The sequence below is a fragment of the Botryllus schlosseri genome, chromosome 13 (genome assembly GCF_051294905.1).
Source record: "Botryllus schlosseri isolate E-star chromosome 13, Bs_hap1, whole genome shotgun sequence".
NCBI lineage: Eukaryota > Metazoa > Chordata > Ascidiacea > Stolidobranchia > Styelidae > Botryllus > Botryllus schlosseri.
Genome location: NC_137248.1, coordinates 22,353,116 through 22,368,441, shown reverse-complemented (window position 1 = coordinate 22,368,441; position 15,326 = coordinate 22,353,116). Strand labels below are relative to the sequence as shown.

General features: G+C 40.8%; 1 long non-coding RNA gene across 2 annotated transcripts; it reads right to left on the bottom strand.

Annotated features, from left to right (window-relative positions):
• Positions 1-6,081: 6,081 nt before the first annotated feature.
• LOC145453318 (uncharacterized) lies at positions 6,082-15,283 on the bottom strand. 2 transcript variants are annotated; one of them, XR_013919719.1, is made up of 2 exons: positions 8,580-15,283; positions 6,082-8,348 (listed from the first exon to the last, which is right to left on the bottom strand). It is a non-coding gene; the product is annotated as an uncharacterized LOC145453318 (long non-coding RNA). The 2 variants fall into 2 exon arrangements; XR_013919720.1 differs by having other exon boundaries at positions 10,118-15,283.
• Positions 15,284-15,326: the final 43 nt, after the last annotated feature.

The window sequence follows — 15,326 nt, the reverse complement described above, 5'->3', positions numbered from 1 at the left end:
TAGAAAAACGAAACATGCAGAGATCATACAAATCTGAAGCTGTCGGGTGATACAATGGTACCTTTTGAATATCTCATACCCTACAAATTGTAAAAAATTATAAATGCCACTTTTTACTGCAACTTTTGGTAACATTAAGCGTAATTCACGATTTTAGTGCAACAAAAAGTTATTACTAATCCTAATCGCTTGATGATTACTACGGTGCAATGTATTGCGTTGATATCGTGTTGCGTGCTTTTAGGTTGAAGTTGTTGCTCATGGTCGATGCCATCCATATAATATTTGGGCCCTTTTCCTTATTGATAGGCGCTAACATCGATTGTATGCACACGACGATATAGTTGAATTTTTTGTTCTGTAACGATATGTACGTTCAATATCATGGGTCAACGTCATCTGTAGATGAAAATAACAACTCAATTCCCGTGTCTGCCAACGCACGCGAACGCCAGCTGATTCTTCTGGGTTACCAGAGCGTCGTGATGCGTAAAAAGGTACATCACCTATTCATGTACTTAGATTACATGTGACACACATGCTCTGGCGAGGCAGTGCTTTAGGCTGGAAGTTGCGACTCCCGGCTCTACAGTGTACATTAGGGTTGTTCAAAATTTGGAAAATGTTTGGAATACTGCGTATTCATGACTTATCCGGTAGATTATTGTTAAAATAATAATGGGCCTGAAAGAAGCTCGCAGGAAAGCGCTTGAAAGTAGCCGTCGGCGAGTGGGCGGGGCATCGATGAAGTGGGCGGGCAAACAGAAGCCAATAATCTTGATTGATTGAAGCCGATAACAATAAGCTACTGATTGACTGAAACACCTACTTTGCGAACACTGCTGGTAACGATATTTCTGTGTTCTGTTGTGCTGCAGTTGGTGGCATTGCAGACATGATATATTGCCTTTGTTAATGTTGAAATCGAGAGTCCATAGTACAAAATTGCAACCCCTCAAGTTATTATCTACCTGCAGAATGTGTATAACAGTATTACTATGTATTGCACAGGTGCTCTCGTAGTTTAGATGCGAATAAACTAGATGCATGCATCTTGCTACCTTCGACCTTTCTAAAACTTACTCACAATGAGTGAAGCTCAAAAATTTCCCACCAGTAGTCAACATCTCAGTAGTACTTGTTACGTCTGGTCGACGTCTCACCAATAAATGAACGCATATAACACTTTTTATTCACCATGGAATGAAGGCAAAAAGCACTATTTACAAAAGACATTAAAAAAGTACCCTGCAGGATCAGTGTTGTATTGTCAGGCACAAGTTGCAGATTACAGGCTTTTGATTACAGTTGAATTCCTGCTGTCTCCAACTGTCTTCCTATGCTGTTCCACAGCTTGAAGCACGCTATCTCTTTGTTGTTCATTGTCAGTCAAGATTGCAGCAAAGTCTGTGCTTAGCTTTAAACCTCGCTCTGCGGTATCATTAACGACTTTGACAGAATTGATGTAGGAGCTCACTTGTGTAGGAATCTGGTAAGTTCCGAACATCAACTGGTTGAGTTAGCCACGCCCCAGAGCATTCAAAAAGATCAAATATGTACCACAACTGTGGCCCAATAAAATAAGACAAATTATGTCCTTGTTGATCTGTACGGTTGCACTTCTGAAACTTGAAGTTCGCTCTACTTGCAGGAGCGTCTTTTCCATATTTTCTCGGGTTTCAATGCTCTCACTCGGCGAAAACAAGGCATATGCAACGGGTTCCTCCACGATACACCAGTCGTACTTTAAAAGCTTTTGTAAAGCAGCTTTGTAAACTTGTTCATCATGTTCCTTGTAACTCAACATGTCCTGGGTGAATATCACGTCATTACCTGATGCCATCACGACCGATGCTGGAATCAACCCAGGCAGGTATATAAAAGTGAACTAAAAACAAATTGAAGCGATGCAGTAGTTCCACTTCTTCAGATTTGTATTGTAACTGATAATCCTGCATGAATATCTTCTGAGCATACAGAATCGTGCCCATCCATCTTGCATGGTGTGTTGCACCAAGTTTGTGATGATGTATATCAGGGGTTCTCAACCCGTGGCCCGCGGGCCGCATGCGCCCCGCAGACGTTTATTTTGCGGCCCGCGACATTTTTCATTATTAACACAAGTACTACTGACACAGTATTGTTAAATTAATTTATATGCTTAGCACTTTTATCGCTTTTATCGTTTCGTTTGATTACTCGTTGCTGAATGCAGTGGTTCTCAAACTGGGGCGTGAATCATCTGAAGGGGGGGGGGGGCGCGAAACTGAGGTAACTGAAAAAAATGATCGCGCTGGGCGCAATTTATCTCCAATTCACAGTTATTTCACTGTGTATAGTCTGCCTGGCTGTATAGTATGCCATCAAACTAGCGGTTTTTATTGCTAGCATTCTGGTTGCATTTTGTTATATGGCGTTAGGGGGCTTGAAATTTTTCCCTGTCAAAAAGGGGGGCGAGTCTAAAATAGTTTGAGAACAACTGCTTTACTGGGGCGTTTCTTGATGTATGCTCGACTTCAGATTATTATTGTTTTGAATCGGTATTCGGCTGGACTCGGATTCAAGAGAATCCCGCTATGTAGTAGGCCTACACTTTTAAAAAGTGTTGCCTACACGTTGCCGCATAGACTACTTTAACCCAGCCTCGGACGAATCCACCGACTCTGCATAATATATGCAGAGGAAATGTTGGCTGGGCAAACGTGGGGAGGGGACCAGCGAAAAATATCAACTTGACAAAGCCGGCTTCTGTAACTATTGGTGCAGGGCCCCAGGCATGGAAGGAAATGATAAGGGGTGATTGATTTGCTCAGAAACGGCCCCGAACGCCAGACTTCTTCTCATATCACTCAGAGCTCAATGTGATAATGGCGTCTGTAACGCAAAAGTTACCGGGATTTATACTTGCTCGCTCACGCATTGAAACTGAGCTCGGTTCTCTGGTGGTAGGGTTTGAAGTTGCATATACCGACTCGGCAACGAATGCAATGCACGCTCCATGACATGATTTACTTGCGCCGCTAGAAGATAGGCCCACATATTCTCACAACAAGCAGCAGCTGCAAACTTACGAACGCTGTCCATTAATACTTTATAATGCATAAAAATGTACTAAATGCCCGTATACGACTGGTAAATAGGCTACATTAGCCTAAATTTAATAGTAGCCCACAAATACATGGTAATATTATTCTGCGGTCCGCAGCATCTTTTGCCGTTAAAATGCGGCCTGTTATACAAGGCAAGTTGAGAACTCCTGATGTATATCTTCACCTGCACTGAGAAGAGCAAGAGAATTAGTCACACATTCTCTGTAGTCATCTCACATGAAGAAATCTTTTCTGGTCAGTAGCTGCTTGAAGTTATTAACTGTCATTGCTGCTCTTTCTTTAAAACATATAGGAATAGTCATAGAGTCTCGAATATCTGTTTTCTATCCAGACGGCTCAAGCTCTTCTCAAGGTGGGCATACCATGTGATCACGCCATCTGTCGTGCAGGTTCATCATTGGTTTATTAGCAATTTTATCAGTTCAATACACCACATTGCGCTACATTGCGCTACAATGAAAAGACAGGAAGATGTCGAAGCGACTAGGAGTAGTCTATGGAATCTGACACCCACCTTGGCCTTGGCGATGTAAAGAGGAGGCATGCACACTGAATGAAAGTAAAGAAGATAGTATAGAAAAAGAAAGCGACAAGGAATAGGGCGGCATGTCATGGAAAGCGAGATCAATAGGTCAGTCGTGGTCCGGTAATCTTGAGGATGGACTGTATTAATATGTACAGATTTTGAAGTCGGCTGACAACTATATAAGGCTTGATCTCTGCCTGACTGCTGGAGCTTGATGTGTTTCTGTAAATTTCAATACATTGCCACTCCATTACGGTGGCGTTCTGAAGCAAACGTCCTACCCTTTAATTTGAAACCACATCATTTTTAGAGTGCAGTGCCTCTTTAAACACGCTAAAGATGTGGTCGTGTATTCTTTGAGATCCTTCTACATTTACGGGTGTGTTGCAACAATTATCACCCAATATTTCGAGGTGAAATTGCAAAATTTTACACACAAGATGTTTATGAAATGCAAATACGCCGCTTCACATGGTTGGAACAAATGTAACACCGTGGAACTACATTTATTTCGTTTACAGCTGAATTCATTTCAGCTCGAGGAAGCCGCTTATATTACAGCTTCCGCTCAATGCTTCTATTGCGGTGTAATTTCCTGTTACTACTTCTTAATCGGAAATATTGAGGAACAGACGACACACAACACAGTCTGTTTATACGGCAGGATTGGCGATGATGCAGGTTCGAGACCGATTGAGGTCGACCTCTCAATCGCATCAATGATCGCAGACTCATCCGTATAAGCAATTTCTTGTAAAAGCATATAATGGTACTGGGCTGTGCTTCAAGTCGGCAGCTCAGAACTACGGCGTGTGATATGATCGCAGAGTCAGAACTCCATTATTACCAAAATAACAAGTACTCCCGATTGGGGGTCAATGCATTGCATATATATATATAGATTTACCTATTAGGCTACTTTGGGAGACAATCGTACTTATTTTTGTAGCAGTAGGGGGACGAAAAAAATAGGGAGACAATTTTGTGTCCCCCTAATTCTTGGCGACATTTTTCCCTCAGTTGTTATCGTCTGTTAAGCAAATCCGTTTGGGACCACGCTCATTAGTCCCTCATTTGCCCCTTACAAAAGAAATCAAGCCATGAAGTAGCAGGAATTTAGAGTTACAATGGCGACATTTTGACCCCTGTATAAACCCCGTATTTTGAAAAGTGGCATTAAGTCGACAACCAATAGGGGGGATTTTCTTCCACTTTTCGCGTGTATAAAATGACACCGCTTTGCATACATGATAGTTTTTGTTTAGGATTCACTCAGTTCGAACCATTCCGGTATATATAGGGATTTTAAGCATTTATACACTGTGTTAAAAAATGACGACACAAAAAATGCTGACCACCATTGTGATGACTCAACATAAGTTCTAGTTGCGATTTTGGTAGACACCGCGGGTAGTACGATTTTAATGTCGACTCCTAATATTTGGGCCCTTATTAGCTCTTAGCATAGGCGAAAAGGCACTACATCATTGTTACATGTTGTTCAACACTCGTGATACACATTGTGAAAAAGAATTACTGCTTTACCTTAATACAGCTCCATCAAATATATGTATTGGTTATAGCATGATAAATATTCTGTAGTATTTCTCGCACCCAATATATTGAGCTGATAGGTCGTTGATTTGCTTGTGTCAAGGCCGCTTGAAGATGCTCTGTCAGTTGCGAGCATAAGGAATATACCTTACGTCAGTTATTCTCAACCTTTTATGTCCTTGCGGACCCCCTTTGGACCGTCTCGAGCCTCCGCGGACACCCGACTTTTATTTCTAATTTAGCTCAAATTATTGTTTCCGCTCAAGCCAGACAATGAACAGTGCGGTACAAAAGATGCATTGCGACATATTGAACAAAGAGGAGAATGATGAAACTACGAAGCGCGGTATTTATTAAGGGTGCCAAATATTATTTCGTGAATGAACAATTAATATTTGAAAATTTTTGCATCTTTTTAATTCTGCTCGCACTATACGCGATTTCATGTAGATAAATGTTTTGATTATTAGGCACCCTTCCTCCACAAAAAATACGCATCATTTATGAAAGTAGGCATCTAAGCGTTGACCATTACCACGCCAAGATGTAAGAAGATATATGAAGTTTGGGCGAGCATGGGTCTCATAGAAGTGTGCCAAAAAGATCGTCAGCGAGAACACATTAGTCGAAAGGGATTGCCCTTATGTTGACCGTAAACTTCGATATAAAAATGTATTTGTACGGGTGCCTAAAGTGCTGGCACATTATATTCATGTCGTGGCAATCTGGACCCCACAGGGCAACTGACATCCCATCCCGAATTATTATTGAACAGTGAAAAAATACCAATTTTGAATCGTGCGCTTCTTTTAGTTTAGTAGCCTGCGTATAGGCGAGTTCAATATCGTTTGATTACATACCGCACAGGAAGTCGGACTGAGAGGATACAAAATTTATAGCAATATACACGCAATTATCAATATTTTATAGACCTAATCAATCATTAATTATACAAACATTTTACCAGGTCCACGTGGTCGCATCTAAATGGAGACTGCATAGGTCAAAAGTGCTACATTCGGTCAAAGTGGCGATCACCGAATAGATATAGGATTCTTAATTGTATCAATGTGAGGCGAGATGCTATGTAACAGTCCCTGGATTTATGGCTTTTATACCTATACAAGAATAATATATTGCTCAGAACGCAGTAGTCAAAGCAGATGAATATAAAATGTGACCTAATATGGCCGCGGGTGTAATCATCCCCTCTCCACATCCACAACAATTTCGTTGCTAGAGAGAGGAGAACAGCACCAACCAGCATAATAAATAACAATATATCTCGTAATTTTCGAATTATACGCAAGGTCCAACGGACTATGTGACCCCAAACAGCTTTCCATACTTTCGTAAGTTTGTTTTATTCCATAAATTATTGTAATCACCCTATCATCGTCACCAGAAACACATATCTGAGTCGAAAACGCCTGACATCAATCAAGCGTATACGTTTTACATTAAATTCAACTACGTAGCTCATGTCATCCGCTCATACCATGCAGGAGTGTTGATAGAAAAATCGAGCTGGTTTATTCGTCATCACATACACGGATAAAATGACTCTGCAAAAGCTAACATAAACAAATAATTATGATCAGGCTGAAATGTGGCAACATAGGATTGAAAAGCAGCCAAGTGCAAGTAGTAAATTAGTTGACTTGTTTTTGTCATTTCATAACGTCACAATGCTGAGGCAGGAGAGCGTCAAATCAAACACTTATCAAACATATTATGGTATCAGCTAGGGGTGGTGTGAACGTGAGGTTCACGTTCGCGTTCTGTGTGTGAACTTCGGAAATTTAGAGGTTCGCGTTCACAACAGAACCTTGGTAGGTTCTGCACTGTGAACCTTTTTCATATATTGCAATTTTCACTTCATTATAACATCATTGGTTCAAATCTATTGCATTTCAACTGCGGGCCACTCCACCATGCATGGCGCTGGCAGCATTCAAAATCAACACTAAACGAGCATGCACCTTGACAATCTCATATGTTTTACTTGCTTTGTTACAAAAGTTTGCGCGAATTATCCAGTTTTCCGTTTGTGAATATTTAGTGACTCTCTGCTGTGAGCTTGACCCGCAATCACACAACATCACGAGCGAAATACGTAGTCAGCGAAGGATACTTATTCAACCAATCAATAAGATTGATATCGTTTTCTGATGTAAAAATTCGAGAAGGCGTATGGGGTCACTTTGGACTTCATATCTTTACTGCATCATTAAAACCAAATCTGTGCGATTGAGGAGTTGGCTACTGTTGTATAACTTCTTAATGAGGTAATATCGGTAGCAAATATAGAAACCCATTTTACACTCTGATCAATATCAATGTAGCAATACTCAGACACCGAATACATTGTCCGGTCTGGCCTAGACCGATAAGGGATAAGCGTATATTCCCTGGTAAGTCCTCTTCAAAATTGTTGGCAAAGCGACGAAAGATATTGATTTTATGGTAGTATTATATCCTTTGATTGCCTCAGTTGATACATATAGCGACGTTTAAAACGCCAATATGTACTTCAGAATTGTTGCATTATGTGGCCCAAGTCGTCGCTAGGTATTGTGTACATTAATATAGGCTATAACTTCATTGAAAGATAGGGTTGGAATTAGCAATATGACGTCACGTGACGTCATGAGGTTCACGTTCGTGTTCACACAGAACCTTTTAAAAAGGTTCGCGTTCACACGAACCTGAACCTTTCAGGGGTTCACACCATCCCTAGTATCAGCTTTAAATACCAGAGGATCGAATTCGCACAATGCGTCGGTTACAACGCTCAGTATAGGCTTACAGCCCACAATTCTACATTGTATACGTTGCACTAACTAATAATTTCCACGAGTACAGATATTTTAGTTTCCCTATTATAAAACACGGTAAGAAGCAGTCAGATTCGGGTATCAATTACGACCCCGTCAGTTCAAGCCAAGGCAAGGCAACACTACATATATTGACTGACTGATGTTGAAGAGATCAGAGCGTATAACGTCATCATCGTTGCTCATTATGGCAGACTAGGGAGTGATATTCACATTTGCGTCTGATTATATGAAGCCTCCGCAGTCCGCATTGAACAGCTCGACGGCAAATTCATTGGAGTGAGTTCCCAGCTATCTTGACGTCTCGATTGTTTGTAGTGGCTGAAAAATAATGCAGCGATGTAGTGCCAAATTGGTAACTACATGCACAGTACACTCGCGTTTGGAGATGATACACAACTTCAGTAAATTTCAAAACAAAAATGCAGCATGATAAGTTGCTTCATCAAGATTGAGCTACTGAACGGCGGGCCTATATGCAAAAATTTGGGTGGATTCACAAAACTGATCATAAAATCCGAACCCCGGGACTTGTACCAACGCCTAACGTACCGCCAGATTCTGCGTTTCAATGCTCAACCAACTGAGCTAATTTGACGGCGACTGCGATGGGATATCATAGTTTAATTATCCCGAGTGTTCTCGATTTCTCATCTGAGAAAAGAGAAAACTGGTATTCATTTGGCCGTGACGCCATTTCTAATCCTTATTATGTTATAGTGATCGCTTGACCGAATTCTCAGCTGTATCATCTATCGAAAGAGTCCTGAGTGACGTGTTTACCTTATGCAGTTATCAAGTAATGAACTCAGACGTACATGCGATTTGAGCGTGCGTGTTGCGGTTTGCGTAAGATGACTCACACCGCGTGTCGATTACACAACGCGGCAGCCACTTCACAGTCACTAAGCTATTGTTTTTGTGATCAATGATAACTAATGATAACGAATAAAGTATTGTTATCCATGGCATTAGACATCTAGCAAATCTGCCAATTCGAAAGACAATCATAATACAGGGTATATTGTCTCACATAGGTGACACGCGGGCGTCGTTTCTACGCAGTATAAGTGATGTTTCTTTCATATCAATATGAAAGGCAATACACATCACCACGTGCGATTTATTGGCGTCATGATCGGCATACGTCCTTTCCTATCCAGAACTTATGATATCGCTGTTTATGGCGCGTTATTATATACACCAGTCAGCTAAATTACGGCAAAGTCTGCGGGCTCATTTGTACGGCCTCACCAGTCACGTTGGCAATTTTTTGCTACGCCAGTGTCCAATAGATTGATAGTAATGAATTCTTTTGAATTGCAGCTATCTTGTACAATTTGCAAGTGCCTAAAAGTCTCATAAAAGCAAATATGATGCCATGGCGGACGGGCATTTGTGAAAATTCAATCATGCCTGCCGACATCGTTAGCCGCGTAATGTTTTGCCGTATAGAACCTACACTTTTAACAGGTTTTATCATCATAAAATAGCTTATAAATGGCTGGGTACATGTGTGTCGATAGAAGCCATCCACAGCACAGTACTGCAACATCATAAGACCATCATAACGCATTATATCTCCGATTAGGTGAAGCGTGTTCAGGGAAGACTTTGCATGTCTGGTCTTACCGACACGCGCAAAATTCGTTTTTCTGTATTCAACCAGCATTTGAACAGGTTATACGCTGCTCGCGTATATGATATATAGCTTGATGTACGCGTATTGATAAAAATTATCATTACAAAAAGACTGTAACCGTCTATGACCGGTACAACGCCAGATATCTTAGATCAAAGGAGGCGTGTTAGTGAACAATTGCGTCCGTCTCACGACCGAGACAATCGTATCGATCAGGCATAGGCCACACACTGGATTTTAAAAAGAATCAATGAAACGAAAATGCAGATGTTATCGTAACTATATGCTCTCTCAAACAGCGTTTAAATACGATTTATCAATATTTAGAAACTATCTAGTTGAACTATTTGAAATTAATCGGGAAACAATATAAAGTTAACGCGAAATATAAAGTTAGCGTGAAATATAACACAACAGAAGAGAAATGCATTCTTTACTCAATACTCACTTTTTGTCATGGAAATGGAGTCGGCGTGGCGATCCATTTTTACACGCTATTTGTACGCAGAATTCAGCAGCTATGTAGAATACTCTTCAATACGCACAACGGATCGTTCGATGAAAACACTGATTGGGAAGTAACTCCATCACGCATGGCATGTTTGCATCTTAAACTTTTCTTATGAGATTCGTGTTTATAGGATTCATGCTAATATACTTGTCATGAAACTTGGGGGCCATGAGCTGCTAATAACATCATCTTCATCATTCTACATCATCTGCTATTACATCTTCCAAAGTAACGTCCATTTACTATAACCTGCTAAAGTGCTAAAACGCTGAAACTAATCCTTCAGTCACTCGGTGACAGCGGACATGAGACCTTACCAGTTGATGGCACGCAATTGGTCGCACGTACGTATACAACACTAAAGTCATCGACCTAATTCAACATTGTGAATTGCGCCTATCTCTGTAAGTAAGGCGGCATGTTAAATTTTTTGTGATAAAAGTAGGCTATTCCTAAGCTACTGATCGATCTGTATATTCTGCGAATTCGGTAGCCTTTGGGAGACAAAAACCGACTTTTCAAACGCCAATACCGGGCCAACCCCGGGTCCCAAGCCGTTGAATCGGATATCATCGCGTTCAGTTCGACGAGAGGAAAACGGGGATAACTCTGTCGAACCCCTAGGACCAGCGGTTGTCGATCGGTATTTCGATGTCTGTTCTGATACCGACCGATCGAAAAACCAATTGCGTAACCCGTATTGGCGTACCATCACGGGTTTTTGGAAGAAAACTTTTTCTACGCGTCCCAGCCCCATTTCCCGGGCATCGTTGGAATCGTAATCGAATTACGCGTCTGCCGGTACCAAATTTATCCGGCTACGATATTCGGTTGGCGAGAAATCGGTGATTAAAAAAACTGTGAAAAAAGCGCTATACACTGTTTTTTGAAGGCCGATCCCAAGTCGGCTGAAAGTCCGATACGATCGTATCGGGTATCGGTCTACGCGGGGCCCGAAGACGAACGCAGCGGTACCTCGTATGGCCCAGTGGTGTGAACGACCGAGACGGAACCTCGGATAGCCCGCCTATGAAAAACGTGAACTTCTCGGATGATCCACCGATCCAGGATAATCCGAGGATTATAATCGAAAAACTCACATAACTCCGCTTTTACTGGTCGGAATTGAGTCAAATTTGTTTTGCATCGTCTTTGAAAACAGCTCAACAATTTCATGGGGTTGGCAGAAAAATTTGATTTTTTTAAAAATTTTACCTAATAAATTAAAAATTCTAATTTGATCTGCGGAGTCCTATGCTTGTTAGAATTGAACCAAATTTGGTGTGCAGTGTTTTTTTAGAGTAAGCTGACAATTTAATAAGTGAATGGCTGGAATCCGGAATTATTTTTTATGACATTTATGATCAGTGCGGGATTTGAAGCTCAGGCCTGCAGACATGGGCGGAGCCTGGAGCCTATTAAATCATATTACGTCGCGTGCAATACCTCGGTTACAATGATGATGACCCCATCAAGCGCCAAGGTAATCAAGGAGGTTCGCAATTCGAAATGAAGATAGGTTGGGATTGGTTTATACAGGGTTTGACGCTTTGGCCATGTTGATAATTGTAATTATAATTGATCGGGCAGGGTCATTACCCGTAACATTTATGATACCTTACAAAACGCGTATTCAACGGAGTATTGGCGACAAATATAGCTTTAGTTACGAAATTACACATGAATGAAATCTATCGGTATCAAGGTCAATATTACATGACTTCACTATTTCGAATCTGGTTTTACTGGTGGATGGCTGCATCAACAAACCCACTCTGACTGTTTTAGTATAGATTAGTGAAGATTCATTCGACTCCGAGCCGGTAAATCTAGGTTAATGTGTTTCAACTGCGAAAGTATGAACAGTGAACATAGACGATATCAGATCGATGCGATTCATGAAAGCAATTCTCACGCCGCAATATAGCGTACCGCAACAATTTTGGTCGTTATTGTTTGATATTCACGGTGCTCGACTACATTGTTCACATTTTACACCATGGCGATGTTTTTTATGCCATATTTACCTTCATAAGACAACGATTACGCGAATGAGATGCTACGTAGAAGCCGAGATAAACCTTTATTACCTTAGTACAAATTCTGGAGTCGACCTCGGTCGGACCCGAAACCGCAACCAGCTGGTCTTGCGGTTGTGGATTATTCCACTATACGCTATCTCGCCACGCTCTCACTAGCGAGCATGATTGAATTGGAGATCTAGGCGTGTCTATGAATGCGGCGAATGTTCGGTTAGGTTTGCTGGATTTCCCGCTGCGTAGAAGCCGAGGCCAGTGAAATGCAAATTTCGGTCAATTTTGAAATAATAGTATTTACGGTGACCAATTTCGTCACACCGACATGACCAAAAATCGTGTTCCATTTATGCCTGAAGAGGCAGGGATGTCCCTTAGACTTGTTTTGATCTTGACAAGGGCCTACATCGCCAGTAAATGAAAGAAATTGATGACACATATTAGCTGTAAATTAGTCCACTTCATTGAAATAGACACGTTAAAACGATGGTGAGATAATTTTCCAATAGAGTAGTTTACACACTGAAATTCACGACCACAATAAGCACGCAAAATACGGGTAAATATATTTTTCAAGTGATAGTCAATATCTATATTCTTCATCGGTCCAAGGTGGATTCCTTCACGCTACAATTTGATATTTATGATATTCTATCATTTGCTCTGCAGCACTCCTATAGTACTCTTACAGGCGGATTATAAGACTTATTGGCATCGTGACGGATCTTATTCCTATCAAAAGTCATCGTCCTTTTTTCATGTCATCCTCCACATTCGGTGAATACCATCTAATAACTAATTGTATCCATATATCGTGTTAAATCACCAATGTTTTTTATTACTTTATGACAAGAAGGGGGTTCTGGTGATATTGAAAGACCAGAAAATATCTAATGTGCTTTATAAGCTCAGTGGGTTACCATTTCGTTTCCCTGAAGCTCGCAAAGTTTCCAGCACATGCACAGCTCTAGTATCAACGCCTAAGTGAAGTACCATAAATGCTTTTTCAACTCATAAATACCATTCATTGGCATAGCCCATTCTCAATTGCAATCGGCATCATTTACGCCCTGGATCAGTCAATGTCAAGTGGCAGAGAAATATTCGAACGCTGAGTTGCTGAGGAATGCAATTGATGTCTCTGTGGATGAGATTTTAGGAATGGCGACTTTGCAATCAGTAAAAACTTCGAATCAAGGCAGAGAGACATCGGTGTGCCCTGCATAACTGGGATTGATTTCATGAAATCTAAATTGGTCCGACAAAAATACATGTTACTATCACTGGAGAAATATATTTACCCGTATTTTACCTGCTTGTCAGCTCATTTCATTTTCGTCGTCCTTAATTTCAAAAAATTATCCCACCACCCTTTAATGGAGTTATTTTAATGAAGTGGACTAATTTCCAGCTAATCCGTAACGATTTGAAGCGGCTTTAACATGACGAGAGTCTGAGATAGGAGGTAGAGACATGTTAAAGTGGTCTTTATTCGAAGGTTTCTGTCTTGCAGCACTAGTAATAATTGATCAAAAAGTGTGCCTTACGTTAAGCCGAAAATTGCCTTATACCTGCTAATACACTCCAAGTCCATGAAACAAGAAGCTTCCGATGGATATTAGGGTCGATTATAATAAATGAATATATTTATTATTTTATGGTAACTGAGATCGGCTATCGCAGCAAGGTAGCTATTGAATGTCGTAGTTATTTGCATACTAGCCGTAGAGAACTGGTGATCTAATCTGCAGCATGGCCAACTGTAGCTTCTTATAAAGACACATGTTCCGTATTTTCACTGCAGTTTTCAAACGCAAATATGTGCGTGGTGAAATGGCGTGATCATTGGTATAATCCACAGCTGCAACACCAATGGGTTGTTGGTTCGAGTCCGGCTGAGGACGACACGAGAATTCCTACCCAAGTGTTGGAGGTTTATCTAGGCTCCTCGTCGTCATGTGATCCGCGTAAGCGGTGATTTATAAAAGCCTAGGAGTGGGCTGTGCTAAAAGTCGGTGAATACGGAATCAAAAAATGAATATAGGCATACTCTAAAACTACCAAATTAGTCAAAACACCATGAATAAAAAACTAACAAACGGCGAATTATATATCGCGATCATCGATATCGTACAAGGATGACGTCGTGGATTTCAAATAGTGACGTCATAAGTGATTGTCATTGGTAAATGACTCTTTTGACGAAACCGGTTCCCGAACCTTGTCATATAATACGACGTCAATGTCCACCTAAGTTCAGTAACAGCAATGGTCATGGTCTGGTAATTCAAAATGGCGAATTGTCTCCCTAAGTAACAAATGTCCACTAAAGTGGTCTATTAGATATTGCAAAAGTTGGGAAAAATTAGGGCGACCGCAGTTGGAGGACATTTCGTGTATATTCTAAACGCTGCGATATAAACCGCAAATCACCAGTGACAAAGCGCGGAATCGATATTCCAAAACCAATCGAGTTATTTCAAGCCGCCTAGCTTGCCTCCTTCTGTTGGCGATAATTGTCGCCCAACTGCTTCAAAACAGGAATGTCCACCAAAGTAGTCTAATAGGTAAATATATATATATATATATATATCTTTGTTTTCATAAATTATGATTCTTACGCTCTCGAATTCAGAATAATTGTCCGTCAAATTCATGACAATGACCATGATGATTTATGTCGCGCTTTGTGCGATTCACTGCCAGCTCCGATGTTTATTTTGACGATGCGAGCAACGAGAGCTTAATTACTTCAATTAGACACTCTTGCATCATCTTACTGACAGCCGACTAGCGACGTATTATGTACCTGGATATTGACCTGCGACCAGTTTTGAGTTTGAATCACCTGGCCTAAACCGTATAGGAGATTATTGTTCGTCGAATCAAGTTGTCTCCTTATAGATTACTGACAATTTTAGCATTTCGCAAGTTAGAATCTTTTGAGACAAAATATTTTATTATGTATTTGGCATTACGTTTTTGGTGTACGCTGTACGACGCTGTAACTTATCGACATGTTTTGACCGTTTATACAGCATAGCATATGTGTAAAAATGCCCATTTATCGGATGGCTTACGTTCCTCGTTCCCATCCAATTAAAACATAG